Here is a 9,173-nt window from a genome sequence, read left to right as displayed (position 1 = left end):
AAGGGACACACGCGAAGAAAAAGTTTCACACCCAAAGATCTGGGATGTGATCGGCTTCACCATCATCACTTTCTTCTGTGTTTCACACCCAGGAGGGAATGTCTGTAATAGTTAGGGTAGTTATGTGTTTCAAATTGAAAAGCATTTCAAATGAACTCAGAAAAGGTTGAAAGTTGGCATGGTATCATAATTTCATACAAATAGATGTGCAAGAAAGTAGAGAGGGTTACGACAAAAACTGGATGCACTTTGTGTACAAAATGGATAATCTCTTTCGAAGTATCAGGGTTTCCGACGAAAACTGGACTGTTACAAAGGCATTTCATTTTTTAAATAACCTAAGCATTACCAAATTGAATATAATGATAAAACACACTAATATTAAACATAAGAAAAAGAATCACTGAAAAAACATTTTTGAAAGTTAAGTTATTCACAAACTAGTGATTCACACAAATTTCAAATAATTCAAAATTTAAACTATTCAAATTTGAAAACTACCGGCACTAACAGAAAGTTTGTAATTTTTTGTACCTAAAGCAAAAATATTCACAAAGAAACTCTAAATACAGCAAAAACAACTCAAAAATAAATAAAGCAAAAATAAATAAAGCAAAAAAATATAAAATAAAAAAGCCCACCTACTAGGCCAAAGCGGCCTGCATATGACTAGGAACACAAGCTTTTGTTGGGCCAGGATGCAGGCCCGCAAAGGCCCAGTAGGCCCACTGGGCGAAGAAGACAGGTAGGCCCAGTAGGCCTGACTAGGAGAGGAGCTCGAGAGAGCTACCGCACTGGAGCTTATAAACCAGTGCGGTAGCCTCTCATCTAGCGAGGTGGGACTAAACTTGCGCACCGCCTGGAGCTAGCGCACCCCCTTTAGTACCGGGTGGTGGCTCCAACCGGTACTAAAGGCCATCCCTTTAGTACCGGTTGGAGCCACCACCCGGTACTAAAGGGGGTGCGCTTCCCGCCGCTTGGCCTGGCCAAAACAGACCTTTAGTACCGGTTGGTGGCTCCAACCGGTACTAAAGGTCCATCCTATATATACAACACTTGAAAAAAATTCAGTTTCCCTCTGTTCTTCCCTCTTTTTCCTCCCTCCGTTGCGCCGCCCTGCCCGGATCATCGCCGCCCCCGCCCCTCGTTGCCGACCCCGGCCGTCGCCGCCCCTCGTCGCCGCCCCCGTCGACGTTGCCGCCCCGGCCGTCCCCGTCCCCGTCGTCCCCGTCGCCGCACCCCGCCCCGCCCCGTCGTCACCGCCCCGTCCCGTCGCCCCGGCCGCCCCGCCCCGTCGTCGCCGCCCCACCCCGTCGTCGCCGCCCCGTCCCGTCGCCCCGTCGTCGCCGCCCCGTCCCGTCGCCCCGTCGTCGCCGCCCTGTCCCGTCCTCCCTTCGTCGCCGCCCCGTCGTCGTCTTGCCGGTGAGCTCGCCCCGGCCGCCATGTCCACACACACACACACACAGTACTACACACACACACACACACACTACACAGACACACACACTACACACATTAGTTTGTTTGTTATAAATTTTTCTGTTTTTTAATTATAGAAATGTTAAAAATTATTCTGTTTTTTAGTTATATAAATATTAGAAATGTTAGTTTTATAGAAATTTTATAAATGTTTTTTGTTTTTTAGTTATAGAAATATTTATAGAAATGTTAGCAATTTTTCTGTTTTTTAGTTATATAAATATTATAATTGTTATGGAAATGTTAGTTATATAATCAGGAAATTTTAGAATTAGTTCTAGTTAGATGAATTAGATTAATGTCAAATTGTTAGAATTTGCATATATATAGAATTTTAGTTATCACAACCCAATCATTTAAAAAATGTTACTTTTTGCGGGCATATAGTATTTGTTCTCGACGATATGCCCGGGCCGCATCCTCGCCGTCAACCCATTCGCGACGATGTCCTGCTTCAGGGGACCCATGTCCGGGACTGGGCTCCGCCGGGCTGGAACTGGGAGGTGCTACCTGGAGGGGCGCGCCGCTTGGTGAGGAACCCGACCTCGGGGTCCCGTCGTCGACCCTGATCTTCTTTGGTGGCATTCGCGTGGGCCACATTCGGTGCAGAGGCAGCCGGCGCCGCCGGAGGTGGTGCGTCGTCGTGTCAGGGAGGAAGATGAGGACGTCCATCGCTACATGGCTGCAATGGACGACGTCAGGTTCTTCACTACTTGGCGGGTTCTTTGGGCAGATGAGCGGAGATATGATCCTGTGATGGTTCCTTCTCTTTGGTGTGCACCGCCCGCGCCCCAGGAACCGCGAGTGGCGCCCTAGATTCTTCTGTAGTACTCGATCTTTATTAGGTACCTAGCCAGTGATGTATTCGATATATAATATTCGAGACGATGTATTCGAGATGATATATATTAAGACGATGATGTATTCGAGAGGATGTATTCGAGATTCAGTTTTTCCTTATTGATTAATTGCATCCATGCATTGTAATTTGAATACTAAATTGTTTTATATTTCTCACTACTACAAATTAGGGCATTAACGACCAGTCATCATTAATACATGGTTGTTATTAGTACAACCGGCTAGTCCCACGTATAACTTTTGGCCCGTGAGGCCCCCTCGGCGACCAGCCCATCGTTAAATTGCCATAGTTGGTGGTGGTGCGTGGTTAGTTGGATTATTTTCAGGAGCAGTTGTTAGAAATTTGTTAGCCCTTTATGCATCGAAGAAAGAAGGATAAGTGGGTTTTCTCTTAAAAATAGAGGGATAAGTGTTGACATGCGTGGGAAAGAAGGATAACTAGGTTCTTTAACCTAATTGGGACGCGTGCACGCCAGAAAAATCCACGACGGCAGAAGTGGAACCCCGGCCATCCCAAAGATCGAAGGCGGTCATGGAGCGTGGTCTTCATCTCAGCTTGGAGGAAGTGTAGCAGCGGAAGAGATGGATATATGTACACACATATGCCTCCTTCGAATTCCATTGAAGGTTTGTTCCCCTTATTTCAATTTTTGCTCTTGATAAACGTCACATACAAGATACAGGTCTTATCTTGCACAGAAGTTAATTACAGCTGGGCACCGTGCAGGATCGATTTCAATCGGGTTTAAGGAGATCCAGATCCTAATTTCCGTGGGAATCATGGGGGCAATCCTTCCGCGGCGTCCGCGCTATCACATGGCCTGCAAAAAATAGTGCACAATCGGTGAGCTGACATGGATGGGATCTGAGGACTGAGGTCGTCTGAAGCCTGAAGGTGTGTGTTCGTGCTTTGAGAAGAAGAAAGAGGTATGCCCTCATTGTTTGACAAGAAGGGGTTTCCTGGTCTGGTGCAACTCAGCCATGTGAACCACGACTCCAACTCGAAGCAAAATTACCATTCAAAAGAAAAACTCCCAAGCCAAATTCCAGAGGGAAAAAACATGATGTACTGACGTATATATTTCATATGAATTTGATACCTTGTATGTTTTTATGTGACCATATAAACCATGAATTACAATGTAGAGTTCTCTATTTTTTTTATTGATCCAGCTATTGTTCATTGTGGATTGCAGATTACAGATTTAGGAATATTAATTCTCTGTTGCGACTGAGGCAGCAAGGGCTGAATGTTCGCCAGAGGTCTATATTGTGGAAAAAGAGTTTGGAAATGCCGTGGCGGCTATATACTGTGGTATTTTCTTCACGTCGTACTTCCGATTTAATATGTTCTCATTTGGACTGTAGATGGTGATTGTAGTGTCATATAGTCATACTGGTTGTACGTAGTGTAGGCAACAAGGACTGAATGTTCGGTCTTTCTTTCTCTGGTCACTAAGCTTAAAATTCAGAGATCATCGCACTCATTAAGTCCTTTACTAGGCTGTGATGTCTAGCTTATGACTAAGATTTTCATATATGTGTGTATATTATTTATTCTTGAGCACAATAGTTTCTTTTTTTGAAGATAAGAGACTTTATTCCTCAATAGTATTTTGTTTAAGAAGGGGAGAATTGAATTCAATGATAATTAGTTGGGGTATATAATATATACACCACAACCAGAGCAGCTCGAATTTTTTTCCTGAGAAATAAAACAACTCAAGTCTTGCTGGAATTAGGCAAGAAACACACCAATTAATATTTCCTTAAAATAGTTGTCTTTTTCGCATAAAGACTATTTAAGAACTTTGCATTGAACATGTCTAAGCTGTAGGAAATATTTTATGGTTTTAATTGGTAGAACATGAAATCAGGTGCAACCCTTTTATATGCTATTATCCTTTGTGCTAATTCATGGATATGCACTGATATTTTTTTTGTAGAACAGTGGTCCACCATAAAAGAAGCATCATGAGGCAGTAGTCATTGATGAAGAATGATGTGCGCTCAAATACAAGGACTTGTGATGGTGTCCAATGACCGAGAATTATGAGAAAAAAATCTCTTATTAGCTGTGCTTGATTTTTTTTAGGGATGAACAACTACAATGGTTGTCTAGAGAGTTTTTTTTTTCACAATTGCTGGATGGCATTTAACTTTAGAACTATGTATGAGGATCATGTTCAGTATGTGGTTTGAATTTATATATAAAAAGTTATGATACTTTGGTTGTTCAAATTCATTTGTTCTAATTAGAGTGGTCAAATATTTACATAACCATGGAAATACTTTTGCCAATTAGAAAACTGGTCACTAATACATGAATTGTGGTTGTTATTTCATCATAATTAACGACGTCGCGTTGTCCCGTCGTTACAAAATAACGACGACACGTTGTCCGGTCATTACAAAATAACGACTGGTAAAAGGATGTGGTCGTTATACTTTTAACGACGAAGCCTATTACGACCACAAAGATGTGGTTGTTGATGACCTTCAACGACCACATTCTAACTTTTAACGACCACATATATCATCGTTAAAAATCATTTTCCTAGTAGTGTCTTCTGTATTATTAGTAAAGTAAAAGCTATGGCGGACAATACCGGCAGAGAGAGAGAAGAGGAATTGTTCGACATCATACGCAGCCCTCACGGACTAGATGATCTGAATGAAGCAGATGACGGCTCCCAATATCTTAACAATACCGGAGAGGGTGGTGAAAAGATATTCGATCTCGACGACCGGGCTGATGAAGTCATGAACTATGATTATGATTATGACACAGACAATGTTTGTGATGACACAGACAATGCTGATCTTCAAATAACAAACACTACCGGCGAGGTATATTTATATAAGCATGCATCATGGTGATCATCACATGTTTTTTTATTGAAGATATATTAACGAATCGATCTTTCTTCTTTCAGCCTTCCAGATCGAGCAAATCTGCTTCTACAGACAGCAAGACAAAGCGAGGCCCGGGCAGATTGTTGAAGGATGGTGTAAAGTCCCACATCGAATCCATCAAACCTAGTGGCGAACCCCTCACGCCTAAGAACATTGTGAACAAGTGGACTCGTCAGTGCGGAGTTCTTGTGAAGGACAAACTCCCGATCTCCATTCAAGAACGGAAAGAGGCAAAGACTAAACGTCCAGGTGTTACTGGGTCGACAAAAGAGCCAAAAAAGACCTTGTGAAATCTCTGATGGAACATTTCACCCTACCAGATCATTTCACTGAAGCAGATGTGGAGAACGTCAAGGCTGCTGCTCTTAAGAAGATGGCAATTGCATTCAACACCCACAAGAAAACTGTATGGGCCAACTACCTCGCTAATGAAAGGAAGACTCCAGAATTCACGGGAACACTAGAGAAGCAAAGAGAGCACTGGGACGATTTCGTGACCTTCAAGGATTCAGAAATATCTAAGGAACGGTCGATGAAAAACAAGGCAAATGCTGCAAGAAAGATGCAGTTCCATATGCTGGGTCCATGTGGCTACGCGGTGGGATTGCCTAAGTGGGATAAGTCTGAGCAAGAGATGGAGGATGCAGGGGTCACTCCGGTTACCCGGCACTGGCCCCCCAGGTGCAGAACTTGGTTCTATGCGCATGGGGTTGCGTTGGACCCGAAGACAGGCAGAGTTTCAAAGAAGGCAAGTCTAAAAGGAGCCGAACAAAAGATAATTGACGCAATAGATGAAGCTCGAAGGGGGGTGTTCACGCCCAACAGAGAGAACGACGAGCTTACGCGCGCCCTGGGAAATCCTGAACACCCGGGAAGAACACGAGGCATGGGCGTTATTCCCTGGTATGAGGGCTTTTCAGAATGGAACGAGGACTACATGAGCCGTGCAAGAAGGAAGATGGAGGAGGAGAAGAAAAGGAAGCTGGAGGAGGAGCAGAGGAAACAGGACGCAGAACGCCTTCAAGGCCTAGAAGCAAGGCACGCGGACCTGGCACTCAAATTCCAGCAGCAGCAACAGCAGATCGACTCACTTAGCCAGGAAAGGGGGTCTCGGTAGCGGAAGCAGCAAGCGGATGATCGTCCAGCATTGGATAGCACCGTCCCATCCATGCCGAGAAGCATCGTTGGTTCTGCCCCGGGCGACACACTGCTGGATACATACCCTTTGGATGACATCATAGAGAACACTAACTATGAGCTACACTCCAAAATGAAGAACATACCCATGAAGGTGGCGGACGGTGTTGCTTTTCTAGTTACCCGCAAAGCAACCTACCATTGCATCCCGATTCCAGAGGGCTATCCTCATGTCATGGTTGATGAAGTGGTGGACCCATATTCGGGGCTAACGCTTGACATTCCTGGAGGTGAAGACGAGCGCACACTGGGAGAGGCCATACATCGTATCATCCTATGGAGAAAGGATTGCATCATCTTTCGAAGTCCACCGACACCGCGTCGTCTGCCGACTCCTCCTTGATGTCCGCCACCGAGTCAGCAGACTCCCGCTCCTCCAAGTCCACAAACGCGTGAGACGGCTCCTCCTCGAAGTCCGCCACCTCCTCCAAGTCCCCGAACGCGTGAGCTGACTCCTTCGGTTTCAAGCCCGGCATAGCGTCATGCCACTTCTCCGGTTTCAAGTCCGGCACCGTGTCAGGCCACACCTCCTGCTTCAAGTCCGGCACATTGTCAGGCCACTTCTCCTGGTCCAACTCCACGTCAGCCGTCTCCGCCGTCTCAGCAATCGCAGAAGAGACATCCCGCAGCTTTGGTGCGTAGCGGCACGAGTCAAAGTAGTTCAGGAAGTATAGGCGAAGGCAAGCGATATAAATATGGTCCAAGCCTCGCTCCTCTTCCTCAGAGGCCTTACGACATGACTAAGGAGCAAAACGCAGCGATAGTGCAAGCCCAAATGGACGCTCATTTTGGACCGAAACCGGAACCGCCGCCAAAGGAGAAAGTGCCTGAGAAAGTAATTGACCACTTCATTCGTATGGCTAGAGAACCAGCTCCCAAGCCTGTTGACACGGACTATGAGCGCCAAATCAGGAAGGCACATCGAGCACGACTACAGAAGGAAGCGAGCTCAAGCTCGAGCCAACAAGCAGCTGGTAAAAAATGCGGGAAAACCGTTCCCCAGTTGGGAGAACAGGCGGCGCAAGCGATCCCCCCGCTTGTTGTGCCAACAACACATGAGAGGAGTAGTACGCGCGCCAAATATTATTGTGGGCAAACTGTTAGCATTCCCCAGCATGGCGATGTGGTAATAATAGAGGATCATATAATGCAGGCTCAAATGCTCAATATCTCTGTTGGACAACTCCTCGAAATCGAGCCCATGCCTACACTTAAAGAATCAGAAATAGCATGGCAATATGTTCGGGGCAAACCTTTGGTCCATCCAGACAAGGTCAAGGACCTCCCAACGAGAATGTATCAATCGCATCAATGGTACATGAACATTACCAAGATTTCCAATCGAGAGTCCCTCATGGTGAATGTCAAGCATGAGCATTACTACCATGAGAAAGCTCTGGCCATTGAGTATCCAGAACTATTTCAATTATTTAATCAAGACGCACTCGACAAGTCTATCGTCTGTTGCTATTGTCTGTAAGTGATTTCTTTCTGTAATTTAAGTCTCAAGCTAGTTATGTAGTGATAATTTTGATCAATCATTATATGTAATTATCCTAACTATATTCTTTTTCTGTGGTATTATATGCAGGATGAAGATGTATGAAATGAAAAAAGCTGGACGCTATGGGCGTTGGGTTCATTGACCCAAATACCATTAATCAGGACATATGGGAGATTGAACATTGTCAAGCTGCTGTAGAGGAAAGCATGCTAGAGTTCTTGAAGCGCCTCAATACCAATGAAGATATACTACTTCCTTACAACTTCCCGTGAGTCACACTGTCTTGTACTACAAATTTTGTTTTTGCTTACTAGCTAGCTAGATGTTAATAATTAAGTGTATATGGTTTATGGTAGTTGATTAATTTTATGCACATGCCCGCTTAATTAAGACATGCAAACATGTGCGTATGCAGTTGGCACTGGGTCTTGTTAGACATTAAAGTTGAGGAAGGAAAAGTTGAATTACTGGACTCACTAACTAAAGAAGATAAAGACTACACCATCGTGAAGGGGATAGTCAACAGGTAATTTCAATCATTATTAACTATTAGTTCCTGATATGAACTATTTAATAACCCCTTTATTAATTTTCTTTGCCGGCGGGCAGGGCATGGGCAAAGTTCATCAAGGTGACTCCAGGCACATGGCCAAAAAAGTTGTTTTGGCATCGACCCAAGGTAAGTAATTAAGTAGTACTAGCTAGCTACCATCTCTTTAATTCTTGTTTCAATATTATTAATTAATTATCATGCTTGATTAATCATTATCTGATTCAATTCCATTCTCATAAAGGCCCTGAGGCAGGCGTCGGGAAATAATCTGTGTGTATTCTACGTTTGCGAGAACATTTGCATGATGACGTGCGAAAGGAGCAGATCTGATAGACAGGACTGGGTACGTTTTTGTCAGAACACTATTCACACCATTATCGATATCTAGTCACACAACTAACACACATGCATATTGATCTCCTTCTTAACAGTTCAGATCGGTGCGGGATAAGCTCCTACCATTGGACCTCATACAAGCACTTCAAGAGGAAATAGCCGGATTTTTGCTCGACCAGGTCATAGATCCCAAAGGAGAATACTATTACCCGCTACCGCCCCCATGAACCACTTGTCATCGTGCTCCGAAGGCACCAAGCCAACATGTAGGAGAAATTGTATATGTACATACATGTGTATGTGTGAATAGTTAATGGTGTTGGCTGT

At 44.5% G+C, this 9,173-nt stretch overlaps 1 long non-coding RNA gene across 3 annotated transcripts; it reads left to right on the top strand.

The window, feature by feature from the left end:
• Positions 1–2,680: 2,680 nt before the first annotated feature.
• Positions 2,681–4,545, top strand: LOC123064817 (uncharacterized). 3 transcript variants are annotated; one of them, XR_006430821.1, is made up of 4 exons: positions 2,681–2,967; positions 3,068–3,267; positions 3,550–3,655; positions 4,292–4,545. It is a non-coding gene; the product is annotated as an uncharacterized lncRNA (long non-coding RNA). The 3 variants fall into 3 exon arrangements; XR_006430819.1 differs by having other exon boundaries at positions 3,537–3,655; XR_006430820.1 differs by having other exon boundaries at positions 3,537–3,655; positions 4,287–4,545.
• The last annotated feature ends 4,628 nt before the right edge of the window (positions 4,546–9,173 follow it).

This window comes from Triticum aestivum, chromosome 3B, assembly GCF_018294505.1.
Source record: "Triticum aestivum cultivar Chinese Spring chromosome 3B, IWGSC CS RefSeq v2.1, whole genome shotgun sequence".
Lineage (NCBI taxonomy): Eukaryota > Viridiplantae > Streptophyta > Magnoliopsida > Poales > Poaceae > Triticum > Triticum aestivum.
Note: the sequence above shows the minus strand (reverse complement) of the source record. Positions and strands in the feature narration are given on the sequence as shown.